Raw genomic sequence first — 21,957 nt, 5'->3', positions numbered from 1 at the left:
GTGGCAGGTATGTTAGCTTAGTATTGGGATGACCAAACGAAAATTGTGTCTGTAGATGTAGAACTGGAGAAAGAAGCTGAAGTATTTAATTCAGTATTCAACCAAAAATGTTTTAACATGAAAGTAATTTAATTTGCATTGGTATAAACATTAGAGGGAACAAAAAGCAATATTTTATGTTTTAAATTTTCAGGATTATAATTTATAGAATTCTTTTGAATTTTCTGAAAACTTCAAAGTTGACTTGTAAAAGCTACTTAGTAAGAGAAGCTTTGATTTCTACAGGCCTCAAAGGACTGCTTTAGGGTTTATTGTTTTGTTTTGCTTCCTATTATTTTAATTTTCAAGATCCTGAAAGTAATTGCTTAGTGTAGTTAATTTAAATAATCCAGATATTTTGAATTTTAAAACTATGAGAACCTTAATGTCATTTGTTTGTCAAAACAGATAACTCATTTAGAAGTGGTTAGTTGTCTGAATTACTTATGCATATAATATCAGCTCTTGTGAAGTATTAGATGTATTATTGAGTTCTGTAGTGCAGCTAACAAATTTTTAAAATACATCAAATCCTAGCAGCATTTTCTAAAAGTTTAGAAATTTATTTTTAGGAGAAAAGAATCCTCAGAGCTTTTTAATTAGTTATATTCAGAAGTTGTCATAGATAAAAAGAGATCTGTATTGAAAAAGGTTTTGTATGAAGTGTGGCATTTGCACAAAATACATTGAGTAGACAACATGGTATTGAACACGGAATGCATTTAAGTATTGGAAAATTCATCCTGAGGTCTTTCTTTTTTTCCTTTTGTATTGCCAGTATTATGGAAAATTATGTAGCTTATCCCTAATATTTTGTTACACTAAAATTTAGAATTTACTCATTAAAAGAGTATAAACAAGCCAGTAAGTAATATTTTAAGTACTAACTAAAAGCATTTATGAGTAATATCTGTTGTCTTTCTTAAAACAAAATTCATTGCTAATTAACAAAGCAATTAAGTTACTTTTCCTCTCAGGCATGTGTCATTGCAAGACAGTTTTACTGACTTTGGTTATGGACAATTAAATTGTTTGGCTTTGCATGTGTATATTGAGGAAGGAACATGTTTAAAAATTGATCGAGGCAGCAAGACTTCATTGACTGTGCCTTTGTAATGTTGGCTAGTTTCATAGAATTTTAACTACTGATTTATTTTTATTTACTTACTTGTTTTGAGGCAGGGTCTTGCTCTGTCACCCAGGCCGGAGTGCAGTGGCACGATCATAGCTCATTGTAACCTCAAACTTCTGGGCTTAAGTGATCCTCCCACTTCCCAAGTAGCGGGGATTACAGGCACATGCTGGCATGTGCCACCATACTTGGCTAATTTTCAAAGTTTTTATAGAGATAGGGTCTCACTATGTTGCTCATACAGGGTCTTGAACTTGTGACCTCAAGCAATCCTCCTACCTTGGCCTCCCAAAGTGCTGGGATTATAAGCATTGAGCCACCAAGCCAAGCCTACTCATTTCTTGTTTTTTCTTCAACTTTTATTTTAAATTCAGGGGTACATGTGCAGGATGTGCAGGTTTGTTACGTAGGTAAACATCTGCCATGGTAGTTTCTGTGCAGATCATCCGATCACCTAGGTATTAAGCTCAGCATTCATTAGCTATTTTTCCAGATGCACCCCACTACCCCCATCAGGCCCAGTGTGTATTATTCCCCACCATGTGTCCATTTGTTCTCATCATTCAGCTTCCACCTACAAAAACATGTGATATTTGGTTTTCTGTTCTTGTGTTAGTTTGCTGAGGATGTTAACTTCCATGTCCATCCATATTCCTGCAAAGGATATGATCTTGTTCCTTTTTATGGCTGTATAGTATTCCATGGTTTATATGTATCATATTTTCTTTATCCAGTCTATCTTTGATAGACATTTATGTTGATTCCATGTCTTTGCTATTGTGAATAGTACTCCAGTGAACATAGGCATAGATGTATCTTTATAATAAAATGATTTATATTCCTTTGGGTATACACCCAATAGTGGGATTGCTGGGTCAAATGGTATTTCTGACTCTAGGTCTTTGAGAAATCGGCCACACTGTCTTCCACAATGGTTGAACTAATTTACACTACCACCAATAGTGTAAAAGCATTTTTCTCTTCAGCCTTGCCAGCATTTGCTGGTTTTGACTTTTTAATAATAGTCATTCTGACTGATGTGAGATGGTATCTTATCTCATTGCGGTTTTGATTTGCATTTCTCTAATGATCAGTGATGCTGAGCTTTTTTCCATTCATTTGTTGGCTGCATGTATGTCTTCTTTTGAGAAGTGTCTGTTCATGTCCCTTCTCCACTTTTTAAAATGGGATTTTTTTTTTCTTGTAAATTTGAGTTCTTTGTAGACTCTCGATATCAGACCTTTGTCAGATAAATAGATTACAAAAATTTTCTCCCATTCTGTAGGTTGCCTGTTTACTCTGATGGTAGTTTCTTTTTCTGTGCAGAAGCTCTTTAATTTAATTAGATCCCATTTGTCAATTTTTGCTTTTGTTGCAATTGCTTTTGGCGTTTTCATCATGAAATCTTTGCCAGGCTTATGTCCTGAATGGTATTGCCTAGATATTCTTCTAGGATTTTTATAGTTTTGGGTTTTACATTTAGGTCTTTTTATTTATTTATTTAATTTATTTTTACATTTAAGTCTTCAATCCATCTTGAGTTAATTTTTATATAAGGTGTAAGGAAGGGATCCAGTTTCAATTTTCTGCATATGGCTAGCCAGTTCTCCCAAGCACCATTTATTAAACGGGAATCTTTTCCCCATTGCATGTTTTTGTCAGGTTTGTTGAAGATCAGATGGTTGTAGGTGTGTGGTTGTATTACTGGGTTCTATTCTGTTCCATTGGTCTATGTGTCTGGTTTTGTATCAGTACCATGCTGTTTTCGTTACTGTAGCCTTGTAGTATAGTTTGAAATTGGGTAGTGTGATGCCTCCAGCTTTGTTCTTTTTGCTTAGGATTATCTTGGCTATTTGGGCTCTTTTTTGGTTCCATATAAATTTTAAAATAGTTTTTTTCTTTCTAATTCTGTGAAGAATGCCAATGGTATCATGCTTCCAGTATGTTACTGTCTGTGAGTCTATCATATATGGCTCTTATTATTTTGAGGTATGTTCCTTCAGTACCTAGTTTATTCAGAGTTTTTAACATGGAGGGATGTTGAATTTTATTGGAGGCCTTTTCTGCATGTATTGAAATAATCATGTGGTTTTTGTCTTTAGTGCTGTTTATGTGGTGAATCACATTTACTGATTTGTGTATATTGAACCAACCTTGCATGCTGGAGATGAAGCCTACCTTAAAACCACCTTGATCCTGGTGGATAAGGTTTTTGGTGTGCTTCTCAATTCAGTTTGCCAGTATTTTATTGAGGGTTTTTGCATTGATGTTCATCAAGGATATTGGCCTGAAGTTTTCTCTTGTTTTGGTATCTCTGCCAAGTTTTGGTATCAGGATGATGCTGGCCTTGTAGAATGAGTTAGGGAGGAGTCCGTCCTTTTCAATTTTTTGAAATAGTTTCAGTAGAAATGGTACCAACTCTTTTTTGTACCTCTGATAGAATTCAGCTGTGAATCTTTCTGGTCCTGGGCCTCTTTTTGTTGGTAGGCTATTTATTACTGCCTCAATTTAAGAATTCGTTATTGGTCTATTCAGGGGTTCAGTTTCTTTCTGATTCAGTCATGGGAGTGTGTATGTGTCCAGGAATTTATCCATTTTTTCTAGATTTTCTAGTTTATGTGCATAGAATTGTTTATAGTATTCTCTAATGGTTATTTGTATTTCTTTGGGGTCTGTCGTGATAATCCCCTTATTTTTCTGATTGTGCTTATTTGATTCTTCTCTCTTTTCTTCTTTATTAGTCTAGCTAGCAGTCTATCTATTTTATTAATATTTTCAATAAACCACCTCCTGGATTGGTTGATTTATTTTTTTAAGGGGTTTTTGTGTCTCTGTCTCCTTCAGTTCAGCTATGATCTTGGTTATTTCTTGTCTTCTGCTAGCTTTGGGGTTTGTTTGCTCTTGGTTCTCTAGTTCTTTTAGTTGTGATGTTAGGTTGTTAACTTGAGATCTTTCTAGCTTTTTGTTATGGTCATTTAGTGCTATGAATTTCCCTCTTAACACTGCTGTTGCTGCATCCGAGAGATTTTAGTATGTTATCTCTTTGTTCTCATTAGTTTCAAGAACTTCTTGATTTCTGCCTTAATTTCATTATTTACCCAGAGTCATTCAGAAGTAGATTGTTGAATTTCCATGTAGTTGTGTGGTTTTGAGTGAATTTCTTAATCTTGAGTTCTAATTTGATTGTGCTGTGGTCTGAGAGACTGTTTGTTATGACTTCAGTTCTTTAGCATTTGCTGAGGAGTGTATTATTCCCAATTTTGTGATCAGTGTTAGCCTCATTTCTTTTATAAAAACTTGTGTAGTGCTTACAGTGGGCTAGACATTGTTCTAAGTGCTTTATTAATACTGATTCATTTACTTAAACTTGAAAGAAACACCGTGAAGGGGTTTTGACTGTTTTCACTGTTACACGTGGCAGAGTTATACAAGTTACACAGAGGCTGGGTAACTTGCCTAAGTTTCCACAGCTATTATATATAGAGCCACTGTTCGAGGCTCAGCAGTCTGCCTCCTGAATTTGTGATCTTAACCACTGTCATCAATTGCCTATCCAGAAAAATTTCTCTTGGAAAGTTGAGTCCAAATTCTTTCCTTTGTGAGACTCTTTCCTCTCAAGGTTTCTCTGACAGACAAGGGACCTCGGGAGGGGCGTGCTAGCAGGAGTTACTTTTTACATTCTTGCTCTTCTTGATGTTTGGGAGGCCAGCAGTGTGGCAGCTGTACGTGCGTGCATGCACACGCACACAGACAGACATATACTCCTCAGCAATGCTGAGTAGGCTAAATTGTGTGTACAGACACTTAGAGTTATCAATATTCAGTCCATACCAGGTATTCAAAAACATTAATGAGTTTATTTTAGCACTCCTTTGTTTAGTGAGTGTTCCTGGTCCATGGCATCTTTATAAATACACTATATATACTGACGGAGACAAATTTTTATTTATAAAGATTTGTGGGACACTTACTGTGTCTTATCTTTTGCTGCTTTGGAAGATGACTTTCTTTTCCATTGCAGTGCCCTCGTCCTCTCCCCTCTTCACACGGCCCCTCCAGAGTGGACACATGTATTCATAGCACCATTATTCACAATAGCCCAAAGGTAGAAGCAACCCACGTGTCCATCAGTGGATGAATGGATAAGCAGAATGTGGTATATACATTGATTTGGTTTTGCACTGTATCCTGTCCAAATCTCATCTGGAATTGTAATCCCCACACGTCAGAGGAGGGGCCTGGTTGGGAGGTGGTTGGATCATGGGGGTGGATTTCCCCCCGTAGTTCCTGCAATAGTGAATTCTCATGAGATCTGGTTGTTTTGTGGCATTCCCCCCCTTGTTCTTTCTCTCTCTGTTTCCCGCCAGTATGTAAGATGTGCCTTCCTTCCCCATCACCTTCCACAATGATTGTAAGTTTCCTGAGGCCTCCCCATGCAGAACTGTGATTCAATTAAACCTCTTTTCTTTATAAATTATCCAGTTTCTTTATAGTAGTGTAAAAATGGACTAATACATACGTATAATTAAACATTACTTACCTTTAAAAAGGAAGGAAATTCTGATACATGTAACATGGGTGAACTGGCAAAGTGAAGTAAGCCAGTCACAGAAGGACAAATACACCCATGTACCACATAGTGATGTTTCAGTCAGTGACAGATCATATATTTGACGGTGGTCCCATAAGATTATAAAGGTACTTAAAAATTTCTATCATCTAGTGCCATTGTAGCTGTCAGTATGTCTTAGCCCAGTGTGTAATTCACATGTTTGTGATGATGCTGGTGTAAACAAACCTACCATGCTGCCAGTTGCATAAAAGTTCACAGTAATGTCCTAGGCATCCTTGTTCACTCAGTACTCACCCACTGACTCGCCCAGCATCTTTCAGTCCTGCAAGCTCCATTCATTGTAAGAGCCCTATACAGGTATATCATTTTTAAAAAATCTTCTATCCCATTAAAAAAAATCTTTCAGAAAATATTTTTACTGTGTCTTTTCTATATTTATGTATGTTTAGAGACACAAATATTTGCCACTGTTTTGCAGTTGCCCGCAATATTTGGTACAGTGGCATGCTGTACAGGTTTGTGGCCTGGGAGCAATAGGCTATACCATACAGCCTCAGTGTATAGCAGGCTCCACCATCTAGGTTTGTGTAAATATGGTCTACGGTGTTCACAAAATGATGAAATCACCTAACAGTGCATTTCTCGGAAGGTATCCCTATCATTAAGTGACACAGACTGTAGTGTATGATTCTACCCTTATGAAGTACTGAGAGTAGTCGAATACATAGAGATAAAATAAAAGAGTGGTTGCCAGGAGTAGGGGACAGGGGCAATGGGCAGTTTTTTAGTTGGTATAGAATTTTAGTTTTACAAGGTGAAAATAGTCCTGGAGATTGGTTGCACAACAGTGTGAATGTGCTTAGCAGTAACTGAACTGTCCATTTAAACAGAATGATGATAAATTTTTGTTATGTGTATTTTGTCACACAAAAAAACAGGCCCTTCAGATTTGGTGTAAAATCTGTTTAGCTATTGTAGTGTGTTGTTTCAGTAGACAAAAAGAAAAAAACCAGCTCAGTTCTGCTTTTGTGGTACCTTTGTGGATGTGTTTGTATCAATTCAGAAAAAACATATTGTGGAAGTTGAACAAAGGGAAAAGCCAGTATGGGGGCAGTGTGAGCAGAGATCATGGAAGCAGAAATGAATCAAACATGTCTAGATTCTGTGACTGAGAAAACAGTCACAGGGAGAGATTTTTTTTTTGAGACGGAGTTTCGTTCTGTCGCTCAGGCTGGAGTGCCGTGGAACAATCTTGACTCACTGCAACCTCCACCTCTCAGGTTCAAGGGATTCTCCTGCCTCAGCTTCCCAAGTAGCTGGGATTATAGGCATGCACCACCACGTCCTGCTAATTTTCATAGAGACAAGGTTTCAGTGTTGGCCAGACTGGTCTCAAACTCCGGACCCCAGGTGATCTGCCCACCTTGGCCTCCCAAAGTGCTGGGATTGCAAGTGCGAGCCACTGTGCCTGGCCAGGGAGAGAGAATCTGACCAGAGCAAAATGAATATTACTAAGAGCTGCTATCAGTTTCCACTTTTTTTTTCTGTCTCTACTGTTTGATAATTGAAGTTTGGTCATTTTGTTTCTATTTCATTTCTCACCACATCTACCAGGTAGAGTATTTGATGGCTTCTGTCAAGGATCATATTATAACTGGTATTTCGAGGAAGGCTCTGTGCTGTGAGTTGTTAGGATTGATGGAAGGATAAGACTGCAATCCCCTTCCCTTAGGAGTTTCATGGTCTAATAGGCAAGATAAGAAACGTGGACCAGTATAACTAAAATGCAAGACAGAGAGTCGAGTCTGATAGGCAGTATCAAGAACATTGTACATAGACTAGAGGGATGGAATTCTCTAGACCAGGGAAGGTCCTAAAGAAGTAGGAGCAGAACTTTGAAAGAGAGGAAGGATGTTAATGGGTAGAGTTAATAAAGACACAGATTCAGGGTGAGCACATGACATAGACACAGGGAAGTCCAGGGTGGTCTCTACTAGGAAGGGCACAGAGCTCAGTATCATCAGAGAATAGGATGCATGTTGGTTGCAGGAAGAATAAGGTAGCAAAGGTAATTTAGGGCCAGCTTATAGAGAAGTTCAGAAGTCATGTTAAAAAGTTGGAACTTAGCTATGCAAACAGTGGGAGAACTGCTGAAAGTTTTAAAGTGTAGAAAGACAGTGCATTGACACCAGCAGAAGTCAAGCCAACAGTTGCTGTGTTAGGAAGCATAAGGGTTGATATGGGCCATTCTGGGATTGTTTAATGATATGGCTGATTTGATTCTTTGGTTTCCATCTGAAATAGGACATTAGCTTGGATAAATAAATAAGGAGGATATAAATTTAGTCTTAAAAGTTAGGCAAAGGGGTTAAAATTTGAGTTCACAATATAGTGCTATTGAAAGAGTTCTGAGCAGTTTTTTCAGGTAGGTAGCAGTTTGTAGAGTGAATTGTATACATAAGAGACTGGTTAGTTGAAAGGCTATTGAAGAGTGAAAATATGGAGATCTGGACTAAGGTAGTAGTAGCAGCAGATACCGAAAGAGGAGAAGATTAATCTGAAGTGAAGGAAAGGAGGGTAATTAACAATTAATGTGCATATTTTATTTGCAGAGCATTTATTGCTTGACAATATAACTGGCCAGTGTTACCCACTCTTAGAAAATAGGTATGTCGTATTGCTCAGGCAAGGGGCATTGTCATGAAATAGCCTGGGTGAAAAATCTTTGCTAGAGCAAGCTGATGGAGGGTCTTGGGTGGCTCTTAGGACTGGTAAATTGACAAGTGTAAGTAATGGTCACCATTAACGTGTACTGGCTTTTTTGGCTGTTTCCACAGGTGTGCCTAGGCCAGTGGTTCTCACACTTCCATGCCTTGGTAAACAGCAAATCTTGTTAAAATTTGAAAGTTTGTGTCAATTTTTTGCTACTGATGTGTATTCATGTTGTCTAACAGAGTGTGAAAGAGAATCTAACCCAACAAGTTATTCATGGCAGTGTTGGAGCAAGGCAATGATTGCTCTTACGAAGCAAGAGGCTTAATCTCTAGGCCAGTGCCCAGGACTGCCCAGTGCTGGCAGAATTCAGGAAACCTTCTACTTCAGTAGCAGTGGCTGCTATTGGGAGTCTGGGACTGATGTAGCTGTAGGATGATGGGACAGCACTGGTACCCCAAGGTACCCATTGGTGTAATGGTGAATGCTTCAGAGCGTTCTGGACTTGGTTCAGTTTAAATTTGAGTTTTTAAATTGATTCAGGTCTGCCCCCAAAAAAGTTCAGTCTTTGAACATGCCCTGCAAGCAGCTGGAAAAGATCGGCCCAGCCAGCTCTTTGATAAATGCTGCAAATACATATTGGAGTGGATGAAGGCAGTATAAAAAGAGAATGGAACTTGGAAAATGAAATCATAAGTTTGAATCTTTGCTTTGCCACTATCAAGGAGACCGCAGGAAAGTTATCTCAGAAACTGAGAAATCCCAGTTTTCTCAGTCTGTTTGTAAAATGAAGGTAATCATATTTACCTTTCGCCTGAACTGATGACTGGAGTTAATGACTATAAAGTTCTAGGCATTGTACTCCATAAATAAAAATAATTTATTTCCTGTCTCCACTGTGGGATAACTTCAGTGCTTTATTCTTCTCTGTATTAAGCAACCACATCCCAGCTTTCATAAAGCATGTGTTTCTCTGAACTATGGACTCCTGGAGTTTGATCTTTAAAGATTAAATAGGCTTAGAGTAATCAGGCCAAGAAAGCAAGTGTTGGTCACTTGTGAATTATTTAAAATGGAAAAAAATAATTTGATATAAGCATCGAAATTTGCTATTAAAAATCTATTTAAGTTGTAATACATCTGAATACATATTCATACACATTATGAAGCACCTTTATGAAAGGCTCCACTCCCCACTCCCACCTAAAAAACAACAGCAGTAGCAAAATTTGTGACTAAAATAGTCAAAGGGGATTTTGGCAGACTTTTCTACCAACTTCCACAGAAAAACACCCATTTTTCTGTTTAGAATTAGGAATAAGTTGGGAAAATGTTTTAGACAGAGCAGCATTCTTTAACTAGACTCAGAAATATATTATAAAATATTGTAGTGTTGTAGAACATATTCAAGTATAGGTGGTTTTCTTTTAATTATTAAGCATAGTTTTAAACCTGCTTACAAATATAGCCATTTTAATTCACAGTGGGCTAAACTTGGCACAGATAGTCTCTGCTCAAACACAAATGTAGTTGCTTTTTAACTGAAAAAGTTGACTTGCCTCTTTTTAAAAATTCCTAGAGATTTAAAAAAATGTATTTACTTTGTCCAGTTTTAGCTACAAGCAATTGTGTTGGCTTCTTCCCCAACCACTTCTAATTCAAGTTACTGTTTACTGTATACTTTTGTTTTTAGTAAAATAGTTGATTTACAAGTCTTAAAATGGCTTCTCTCATCACATAGTGACTGCTTTTCATAAGTATTGTTTTTGAAACCTTAATAAAGAGCCCATGTAACATGAATATAAAAGAAAATCCTGTTGACCTTGAGGGTACTTTGCATTCGAACATTTTCAGCATCTTTATTCATGTCATGATGTAAGTCATGGTTTATTGTTTAAAAGTGTAGTTTCTCTATGTATGTGAAAAACTGCATTTATTCATACAGCCTTTGCTGGGACTGTAACATCTTAATGATTTTATTTTGTTCACAATATGTTTGATTGCTGCTTCACTGAATATGAGATTTTTGCTTTAGAAAATTTAAATGTAAGCATTTAAAGATAAAGCTTAAATGAAAATTAAAGCTTAGCTTAAAATGAAGTTGGCTAAAGTCTGACTTTTACTTTGATTTCTCTGGTCGTATGCAGTTTAATGCCAGAAAAAAAAAATGTAGATCTAAAATAACATCAAAATGTTAGATTTTTAAAAGTTTCACATAAATTAATACATAGCATTAATTTTAGACATTTTAACTTAAGGAAGGAATATCTGTTACTTGTAGCTATGAATTCTTAGGCTACTGAAGAGATCTGTAAAAAGGAAAAAAACCCTGTATTTTATACAGTTTTAGTAATTTAAAAAATTAGCTTAAAAATTTTAGTAGCATCTTATATTTCAGCAAGCTAAAATTTTGAATTAAATTCAAGGATGCATAAAAACTGTATTAAAAATTTAAAGACTAAAATGATTACTTTTATGATTATGTGCTATACTCTATTATGTTATTTTCAACTTTTTACTTTAATATTCTGGCATTACATTTGTCCGTAAAAGTTAGATTCTATTTTTTGTTTTGTTTTAGAAAGAAAGCTTTATGCTGTTATTTCTATGTGCCAGAAATGATTAAAAGACGACAGTTTTACTTCTGACCATTATTGTAAAAGAAAGCCCAGTAAATAATATGTTAAAAATAGAATACATTTGTTATTGTATGTAAATGTAGAATTTGCTTTTTATTATTAAAAACTGTGCCATATGAGCATTTCAGGATGTAAATAAATTTCTCCTCCATATTAGAACTATTTTCTGTACTGACTGGTCTTAAGTAAATAGAAGTATGGGAGGCTTTAAAACAAATTAGCTAATTGGAAGTTTTTGTTTAGGAGAGAAATATTATATATTAATTCCTTATCTGTTTGCTTTGCATAGCTGCCATTTCCAGATAACTGAAGATAACCAGCTCTTGGTGTTAGAATTGCTTTTATTCTATTTAACCACTTCAACTGCAATTTTTTTCTAAGTGTATTGCACCCAATCATACCTTTTAAGATTGCATAAACATAATTTGTCTTTTTCTCGTGACTCAGTAAGTATTGCGCACGTGAATTTTTGTTAATTCGTGTTCAGCATTTTACTTTTGTACTATGACATAAGACTTTTCCAAATTTTAATTTCTGGTATCTTATTTTTTTTTTTATAACTGCCAATTATTGTTTTTACTATTGATATTCATCTTTTTTTTTTTTTTTTTTTTTTGAGATAGGGTGTCTGTCACCCAGGCTGGAGTGCAGTGGCGTGATTGGAGCTCACTGTAGCCTTAACCTTCTGGGCTCCAGCAATCTTCCCACCTCAGCCTCCTGAGTAACTGGGACTACAGGTGTATGCCACCATGCCTGGCTAATCTTTTTATTTTTTGAAGAGGCAGGTGTCTCTCAATGTTGCCTGTGCTGGTCTTGAATTCCTGGCCTCAAACGATCCCTCTGTGTTAGCCTTCCAAAGTGTTGGGATTACGGGCAGGAGCCACTGCACCCAGCCCCTACATTATTCCACTGTGTTCCTTACTTGGAGCAAATAAGAAAACAGATCATCATCATCATCATCATCATTTATTGAGTGTTTTATAATCTTACCATCCTGTGTAAAAGGCATTATTCCCATCTGTATTGGAAAAAGTTAGGTTTAGATAGGTTAAATAACTTAATGAAGGTGAGGAAGTCGTAAGTGGTAAGATGAATATGACTCAGATCTGAGTTTTTCTATATGTATAAATACGTATATACCTTTGTAAATACTACCCAGATGAAAACATAGGATATTTCCAGCACTCCTGGTTCCCTCTCCTATGCTCTTTTCCATTAGTGTTTCCCCAAAGATAACCACTATTGTGACCTTGGTCCCTATAAGATAGATCTCTGTTCCTCATAGATTAGTTTTACCTGTTCTTGAACTTCATAAAAGTTGAATCATATAGGATGTACTATTTTGTGTCAGGCTTCTTTGCTGTGCATTGCATCCGTGAGATTTCTGCATGTTGTAGTATATAGCGTTAGTGCCTTTGTTTACATTGTAGTATTCCATTATATGAATATATTAAAATTTATTTGTCCTGTTGATGAATAAATCAACACTTGGGTCACGTTCTATTTTGTTGTCATGAATAAAGCTGCTGTGAACATTCCTGTATGTGTTTTTTGTGGACATGAGCCCTCACTTCTCTTGGGTATACCCATCAAAATTGCTGAGTCTTGGCTGGGCTTGTGGGCTCACACCTGTAATGCTAGCATTTTGGGAGACCCACTTGGGAGGATGACTTGAGGTTGGGAGTTTAAGACCAGCCTGGGCAACATAGGGAGACTACGTGTCTACAAAAAATTAAAAAATAAAAAGGGCCAGACATGGTGGCTCATGCCTGTAATCCCAGCACTTGGGGAAGCTGAGGTGGGTGGATCACTTGAGCCCAGGAGTTGGAGACCATCAACATGGTGAAACCCCATCTCTACAAAAAGGCAAAAAATAAGCCAGGCGTGGTGGCTCATGTCTGTAGTCCCAAATACTCAGGAGGCTGAGGTGGAAGGATTGCTTGAACCCGCTGGGGGCTACGATGAGCTGTGATAGCACCACTGCGTTCCTGGTCTACTGAGTGAGACCCTGTCTCAAAAAAAGAAACCAAAAAACAGTAGCCAGTGATGATGGTGTGTATCTGTGGTACTAGCTTGTTAGGTGGGTGAGGCAGGAGGATTATTTGAGCCAGGATTTCAGGCTGTATTGAGCTATGATCATGCCACTGCACTCTCCAACCTGGGTGACAGGGTGTGAGACTCTGTCTCTAAGAAAAAAAAAAATTGCTGGATCTTGCGAATAATGTATGTATGTATGTATGTATGTTGAGCTTTAGTAGGTACTAGGTACTACCAGTTTTTCAGGTGGTTGTACCAGTTTATATTCTGTGAGCAATGTTACAGAAGTTCTGGTTGCTCCGCATCTTCATTTCTTGTTGTTATTCTACTTTTTTCTCTTTCTTTTTAATTTTATTTTTTCTGGAAGGTATCTAGTTTGATACCGGGGAAATGCAAATGAAAAGTTATTTTTTAACATGAAAAAAGTATTTAATGTGAAAAATATTTTCTATGTGTAGAGATTACTAGGTGTGTACATGGTCTTGAGTTTTTTTTCCTCTTGATCCCTGTTTTTGTAAGTGAGCCTTGATTGCTTGCTTAATCACTGATATTAATAGAGTTCTTTCTATAATAAAGATAAGTTCAGTATTGCAGAAACCACTTGTTTAGTTTAGAATTTTATTTAAGGAAATTTATTCAAGGAATTTAATATGGTAAATGTCTATTCAAAAAATCTAGTTTATAAATGATGTCTACAAAGGAGACTTGGAGAGGACAAGAAAAACTGTATCCAAGAATGTCACAGGAATGTATTCAGTTTACATAGAAATATGCAAATTGTCTTGTAGAAGAACTGAGCAAAGACCTTTACAGCTGAAAAATAGTGGGTTTTTTTTCATCAAAATATAGCAGGTATGTATAATCTAGAGGACTTAGAATTTTATTCATTTGATGGTTTACATAATCTCATAGTCAGCTGTTCTGCTAAAAAGTGCTTGAATTGATTAGTTCTTGGTTTTCCAAGTTCAGTGCCCTTTACAGGTCTTCCAACTTTTCTATATGTCTCAGGTACACTGATTAGTCAGGCGGTCTCATCTGAAACTAATGTATAATAGTGCTAAGTTGTGTAACTTGCCATACCAGTTTTACAGTGTTTTTGTTTTGCTCAAAGTAGATGAAAGGTTTATTTAAGTGTGGCCACACTGGTACTGCATTCCTGGTGATCGTGGTAAGGTTAATGACAATCTTTGTCATAGAAATCAGGAAATGTGGGTTGAGTCTCTGGGATGCATGTAGTTGGTTCGTTTCATTAAAATGCTGCTTCCCAAAGGAGAGGAGATTGTTGGAAGCTCTTGGTAGGTAAAGTAGCTTTAAAAACTCATCTGACTGTCTGTCTCTCCATCTGTCTATCTACATTGTTTTAAAACTTTTAATACATCAGTGTTTACTTATAATATCTACTGTGTGATTGCTTTCTCTAGTAAGATTAAAAACCACTTTGAAAATCCATGTTGGTTTTTACCCTGATTTTGTTTTAGTTGTGTGTTTTGGTTAGAGGTGATGACAGTCATCTAGTGAGATTGTACTGCTACTTTGTTTAACTGGTTGACTTTTAACTACATTAATGTTGTCTCTCAGTATTGTGATTTATGCTACCATTTTTTACTTTTAGAGGATGGATTGAAGAGTTGCTTAAAATAAATGTTTGAAATAGAATCAGTTAAAGTGATTAAAGCAGTTTTGGTACTCACTAAAATGAGATATCCTTTGGACAATATTTGAATGGATTATGAATTTTGTAAAAATTTCAGGCCTTCTCACAAATCTATAAATGTAGGTATATATTTATGTGGAGAGGATACATAATGCATTCTTGCTTTCTGTTGAGTATGTTGTTACCAGGCACACTTTACTTAATTTGTTTTAGGTATATTCCTTAATGCCATTATTCAAAAATGCACATGAATACAAGGCAAGATTGTTGCTCATTTGAAGATTGTTCATTTCAAGACTGTTCATGTGTGCCTGTGTTGTAAGGAAAGTGTTGACAGAAGCCAAATGTATTAATCTCCTTGAGCAAACGTCAGGAATATACTTAATCTTGAATATGAATGAAAAACTTTGAAGTTAGGCAAGGAAAGCTTAAGCAAAGGCAATGAGGTGGATTAGTGGCTGGTAAAGGACTACTGGGACAGGAATGAGTGAAGTTACTGAATGGCCTTAGTGCGATTTCTAGAGAACCCATGAGATAAGTTATGTATTAGAACCACAGTAAGGTAAGGCTTTTAATTTTTTTAAAGACTGTTTATGCATTTTGTAGATTAGTGTTGAATTTAGAGACTATTGCCAATACTTCAAAGGCTAAAACTAGTGAAAGCTGAATATATCTCATTACCTTTTCTGTTCTTCTTTATGCATCTGGACGATCATGCATATTGAATTACCAGTATCTCTAGGAGTGAATCTGTGTAATGATCAAGTACACTTTGCTAGCTTTTGATCTTAAAATCCTCAACACTAGATTACTGGAGGCAGTGACCAATGATCTTCATGATTTGTCATATATAAATCATGTAAGAAATTAAAAATTTGCTATCAGTTTTCCTCATGTGAACCTCCCTGGTTTTACGTTTTCTAAAAGACATGTCCTCCAAATTACTTTACGTTTTCTGTATTAATTTTAGGAATCATAGCTCTGTGTGTGTGTGTGTGTGTGAGAGAGAGAGAGAGAGAGAGAGCAAGAGAAAGAGAGAGAGGGAGGGAGAGAGAGAGAGAGAGAGAGAAAGAGAAATGCAGAAAGGTTAGTTTTCCATAGCTTCATTTGTATTAATTTCATTGCTGTCACTATTTTGAACTAACAGTGAAATGCCTGTATTCTTTCACATGTATGTGGGAGAACTTAATAAAGGTAAGACCATATGTACTTTATATACATATATACACAGACTTATATGTATATGATAGCTACTTAATTATTAAGGGTAAGAAGATGTATACTTCACACATAGATGTACACAGACTCATGGTTTGTATTATATGTACTAGAGTACTTTGAAAATACTATTTATTGAACCATATCATAGGTACTAGGAAGAATTGACATAAATGTTCATATTATTAAGAACTATGGGAGTTTTCTGTGGAAGACTACTAAACTGTAACTCAGTGTTTTTGGCTTGTATTGCCATTTGTGAGGAGGTGAGGTGTAGTGCAGGCTAGTTTCCTAGTGGCCTCATTTGAGCTGCCTCTGTTATTAGAATGGTAGGTGTGTCCCAAAGAGAGCAGTCAGCTACTTAGAATGTTGGTGGTAATAGCCTTCATTTATGAGGTGATGAGGTTACAGATGATGAAGCTCTGGCCAGAAAGATCAGAATGCAGACCAAGTAAATGGGCCACCCATGTCAACGATTCTCGGGGCGGGGAGCAAGATCTCATTTTAGCCTCTATAAAGAATAGATGAGATTCCTAAATGAAAAGTATAAGTAAAAACTGCAGTTAAGATCTTATTTTTAGCCAGGCACAGTAGCTCATGGCTGTAATCCCAGCACTTTGGGAGGCCTAAGTGGGTGGATTGCTTGAGGCCAGGAGTTCGAGACCAGCCTGGGTGACATCGCAAAATCCCATCTCTACAAAACATAGCTGGGCAGGTGATGCACACCTCTAGTCCTAGCTACTTAGGAGGATCACCTGAGCCAGAGGAGGTTGAGGCTGCAGTATGCTGAGATTACGCCACTGTAATGGCAACAGAGTGATATCCCATTTCAAAAAAAAAAAATGTTATTTTCTGCTTTCTACTTTTTAAATAAGAATCAGTGAATAAGTGAGAGACTGCCCTTTATTAATTAGATTGTGATTGAAAGAGCCTTTTCAGGAACTAGTCTTTGGTATAAATTGGTGCTACTTTTCAAAAAGTCGATTTGGCTTTATATAGCAGAAGCTTTGCAGTTGAGCATATCTTTTGACCAAGGAATACCTAGGAAATAATTACATAACAAGGTGAACATTTGTGTACAAAGATCTTTGTCATATAGTTTCTGTAAACAATGAAATAATAGAAACAGCACTGTTTAACAGGGAAGAAATGGTTGGGTAAATGATGCCATATTCTCAAGATAGCAATAACTGTAATGGTAAGGGCAAATAGCTAAGTAGTAAATTATGTTTAAACATATGGATAGTAGGGCCAGGCAGGGTGACTCACGCCTGTAATCTCAGCACTTTGGGAGGCCAAGGCAGGCGGATCACCAGGTCAGGAGTTCGAGACCAGCCTGGCCAACATGGTGAAACCCTGTCTCTAGTAAGAATACAAAAATCAGCTGGGCAGGGTGGCGTGTGCCTGTAATCCCAGCTACTTGGGAGGCTGAGGCAGAAAAATTGCTTGAACCCAGGAGGTGGAGGTTGCTGTGAACTGAGAGGACACCACTACACTCCAGCCTGGGCGACAGAGCAAGACTCTGTCTTGGAAAAAAAAAAAAGATATGGATAGTAAAAACATCTGAAAGAAATAAACTAAAAAATATTAGCTAAAATCTAAGAGAAGTTACTTCATGGAGGTGGTGATGGTGGTGAATATTTCTTCCTCTATTTTATACTTTTTTCTATTTTCCAAAATTTCCAAAGTAAATCATTTATAATATTAAAAAGGAAAATTTAATATCAGAGTGAATGGTAACTTCATTAAAGGGAGAAAGGTAGAATGACTGCATTTGAAAGCTGCTTCAGATATGAGGCCATGTTTGGAAACATAATACCTAATATTTTTTCTGTTGGAACAACTTCCAAGGATAGCACAATCTTCCTGGAGTAAGAAAGGGTTATTAATTTTCTTTTAAAAGTTGTTGATCTATAGAGTTTATCCTATATGACTTTATCCTTTTTTTGGGTGGGGGGTTGGAAACCATGGCTCATGGCTATAATCCTAGCCTTTTGGGAGGCCAAGTTGAGAGGATGGCTTGAGGCAGGAGTTTGAGACCAGCCCTGACAACATACTGAGACCCTGTCTTTACAGAAAATTAAAAATTAGCTGGGTGCAGTGATGTGCCTATAGTCCCAGAAACCTGGGAGGCTGAAGCAGGAGGATCACTTAAGTCCACGAGTTTGAGATTGCAGTGAACTTTGGTCACACCACTGCACTCCAGCCTGAGTAACAGAGTGAGACCCTGTCTCAAAGAAAAAAAAAAATTAAAAAAACAAAAATATTAATACAACTTTTTTTATATCCTCTCGCACCTAGTACTTGGTGAGTTCATAAGGAACTAGAGAATGAATGAATGAAATTTGCATTACATTTTGGTCACAAAACTTTAGGGATTACATAAGTATATATTGATAAGATAGAGAAAATAGAGACATTTGGAGTAGAATAATCACCAGCTTACTTAGTATATTTTATCCTAGCATGTGCATCCTAGGCATATACATGTCAGTCTTGAAAAATAAATTCTTTTATTAAGACTTATTTTCAGAGGGAGAGAAAAACTAGTAGCAGAGCCAGTTAGGGTGGTATGTGGGACCAGTAATGGGTGGGGGGAAGGGCTGGGCCTGGGAAGTGGGACCCCAGACTGCTCAGGGAAGCATGTTCATCCCCACTGAGTCAGGGTTGTCCTGGAAATCCCTCCATGTTAACCTGCCATATAATACTGGATAGTTGTGTGTGTATATACATATCATTCTTTAAATTTTGGATCTTTTGGGGCGTTCATTTAAAAAACTGCATTTTTTCTAGACAACCAGAAAATTAACACATAGGCTCATAGTAGGTGTCAGAAAGTTTATTAAAGATAGTTTGGTAGATAATATTTGAGTGAAGCAATGTTATAATCATATAATCAGTAGTCTGATTTATACATGGTTTATGGTAATAAGTATACCCAGGCAATAATCTCTCCCCCTTGAATAATTAGCAGAGGACTTAATGTATCAAATAATCATTCTTTAAAAATTTTGTTAAATTTCCAGATTAGGCTGTTAGCATCCTTAATATCAATTACCTTTTTGAAGTTTGCTAATTTTTTCCTACCTCAAATAAATTTGCTTTTCACTGTGAAAATTACTTAGGTTTCATCCTATGTTCATGTGTTTTCTTCCGTTGCAACATTCAACATTCAAATTGTAATTTATAACTGCCTCTCATCTAGTTATCTATTATATTCTTTCTCATTTTTAAAACATAGCAAAATCATCTTCAGCCAATCATTATACTAAAACATACTACATTTTCTTTTACATTTCTTTTGGTTTGTTTCCTCTAGATGGTAAACTCTTTCAGGCAGGGATTACGTTTGATTATTGATGTGTGTGCCAGCTTTTTAGTACACAGCTGCATACTCAGTGGGCTCAGTACATACTCACTGACTAGTTGTTGAAAAATTTAATACAGCCTCCCTAATTGTTTAGCACAGCCTGAGTAGTTTATGTATTTGTTAAAACTGACTCAGTAATTGGCAGAACTAGTGTTTCAAGTACTGGGGGAATACCTGCTTGCCTCTCACAGATGTCAAGAAATTACCTGATAGAAGAGTCTTATGACACAGCCTAACTTGTGTAGGACAGAAGATACCATCTGGACTTTGTAGAAACCAGAAATACAAGTCTAAAAATATCTTGATAACAAATTCTTTGAAATATTTCTGAAGGTCCTGAGCATTTCACTCTTTTGACTATATTATTAGGAATTGGTTGATCTCTGTAACTTCAACAGTGATTATAGTAATCAGTGTCATTATGAAGCACTTAACTATGGGCCAGACCCTTTCCTAAGTAGTTTACATATATTGTATTGTTCTCTTAAAAACTTAACAAGGTTTGTAGTATTATTTTACAAATGAAGAAACTAAGGCTGAGGGAGGTTAACTTGCCCAGGATCACACATACAGTAGAGGCAGAAGTAAATATTTGAAATATGATTTGTTGAGTTCTAAAACTTATGTGAATTTTACCTCCAAATACCTCTCAAGGATGTAGGTACTGGAGGAGGAACTGTACTGAAATCCAAATATTTGGTGCTGTTTTGTATAATACTAGTAAATATTCATATTGCCCTTATGGTATTGCTTATAATCATACAATAATTGATTCTTGCTTATATAGAAATCTACAGTTTTCTGTCACGATTACATGTGTTACAGCAATCACAACTGTTTATCTTAAATTAAATATCAATAAATCTTTATAATAGGGATTAACATATATGAATAGTCTTGAAAGAGCTCTAGAGGCATAATGACTCTTGAAAGTAGCAGACTTCAGTAAGAACCATGCCACAAATATTGAGCTGTAATTTATTAGTATACCTATATTTAATGGCAGACACGATTCTCTTAGTGCTATATTTATGTGATGTGATGAAATAAATGACTTACTAGCAGTGTGTAGATAGGTATTTTTTTGTTTGTTTGTTTGTTTTTTTGAGACATTCTTGCTTTGTTGTCCTGTCATCCAGGCTGAAGGGCAGTGGCGCAATTTTGGCTCACTATAACCTACACCTCCCAGATTCAAGCAATTCTCCTGCCTCAGCCTCCCGAATAGCTGGAATTACAGGTGCCTACCACCACGCCTGGCTAGTTTTTGTATTTTTAGTAGAGTTGAGGTTTCACCACGTTAGCCAGGCTGGTCTCGAACTCCTGACCTCAGATGATCCACCCACCTTGGCCTCCCAAGGTGCTGGGATTACGGCCATGAGCCATGTTGCCCAGCCTAGATAGTTTTATTCACTTGGTCGTTTAAACTGCCCCCTCCCCAAAAAAACTGTATTATGTAACTTAGGAAAGCATTACCTAAAAATCAAGTTTATAAATAAAATATATTTTTGATGAAGAAAAAAAGCATTTCTGATAAAATAGAAATTTTAAACCTCATAGGAAAGAGTGCTGTTTTGCTTCTTGTTTGGTGAAAAGTAAACTGTCTACTTCCTCTGTGAGCAAGAAAGTGGATGTGTACAGCCTGCCAGGTACCTCCTGAAATCTCCTTTGTAAGTAATTTTTTTCAAAAATTTTTATTTTGTAGATTAGCAATTTATAATTATATATTTATAGGTTACAAAGTGATGTTATGTTTTATGAATATTGTCTGGGCATGGTGGCTTATGCCTGTAATCTCAGCACTTTGGGAGGCCAAGGCAGGTAGAATGCTAGAGCTCAGGAGTTCAAGACCAGCCTGGGTAACATAGCAAAACCCTGTCTCTACAAAAAGCAAAAGACAACAAAGTGATGTTATATTTTATGACTGTAATGTGGAATAATTAAATCAAGCTAATTAACATATCCATCATTTCGAAAACTTTGTTTTTGTGGTGAGAACATTTGAAATTTAAGAATTTTCAAGTGTATAATACACTATTGTTAACTATACTTACCTTGCTGTGTAATAGGTCTCAAAACACAAAACTAAACCCATTGAGGCTTTCCAGGGGCCTAGCAGAAAATCCCAAAGTTAATTTGGAGCTCAGAAAGTTAATTTAGGATTTGATTTGGGGAAGCTTATCAAAATTATCGAAGGTTTAAAACACTTGATCAAAATAGGATCACAGGTCACTGCGAAATAGTAGTCATTCATTTAACCAGTGTGATAATCAAAGGATTTCAAAAGGCAAATACAGAAGTTATATAGTTGTAGATAAAACCTTAGTTCTTTAATAGAGAGAACTCATAACACTAAAGGCAACATGAAGCACAGGGAATCGTATTGATAAAACACAGAATCCTTGTTTCCTAGACTAGTGACTTAAAAACCTTTCATTAATTTTTATTAAGGCAGATCAGTACTCCTCCAAGGAAACTTTTTAACAGAGTATCAAACTACCTGTTTTGTGTAAGTATACTTTGATATTAATGCTCAATTTTTAGAAAAAGTTTTAATTTTCGTCCAGTTTTAGCTAGTTTGATTAC

At 36.4% G+C, this 21,957-nt stretch overlaps 1 protein-coding gene across 7 annotated transcripts in view; it reads left to right on the top strand.

Moving 5' to 3' along the window:
* The window catches only part of NCOA2 (nuclear receptor coactivator 2), a 307,666-nt gene that overhangs the window by 68,364 nt on the left and 217,345 nt on the right, over window positions 1-21,957 (top strand). The window contains exon 1 of one of the 7 annotated variants that reach the window (XM_064384267.1): window positions 11,110-11,127. The exons of the other annotated variants lie outside the window; for them this stretch is intronic. The gene's annotated coding sequence lies outside the window, so the exon portion shown is untranslated. Of the gene's footprint in view, window positions 1-11,109; window positions 11,128-21,957 lie in introns of those variants that run through there. 7 annotated transcript variants of the gene reach the window in all.

The sequence above is a fragment of the Aotus nancymaae genome, unplaced genomic scaffold (genome assembly GCF_030222135.1).
Source record: "Aotus nancymaae isolate 86718 unplaced genomic scaffold, 86718_ANA_hifiasm-v0.15.2.pri h1tg000036l, whole genome shotgun sequence".
In the NCBI taxonomy this organism is placed as follows: Eukaryota; Metazoa; Chordata; class Mammalia; order Primates; family Aotidae; genus Aotus; species Aotus nancymaae.
This window is presented reverse-complemented; position numbering and strand designations above follow the sequence as displayed.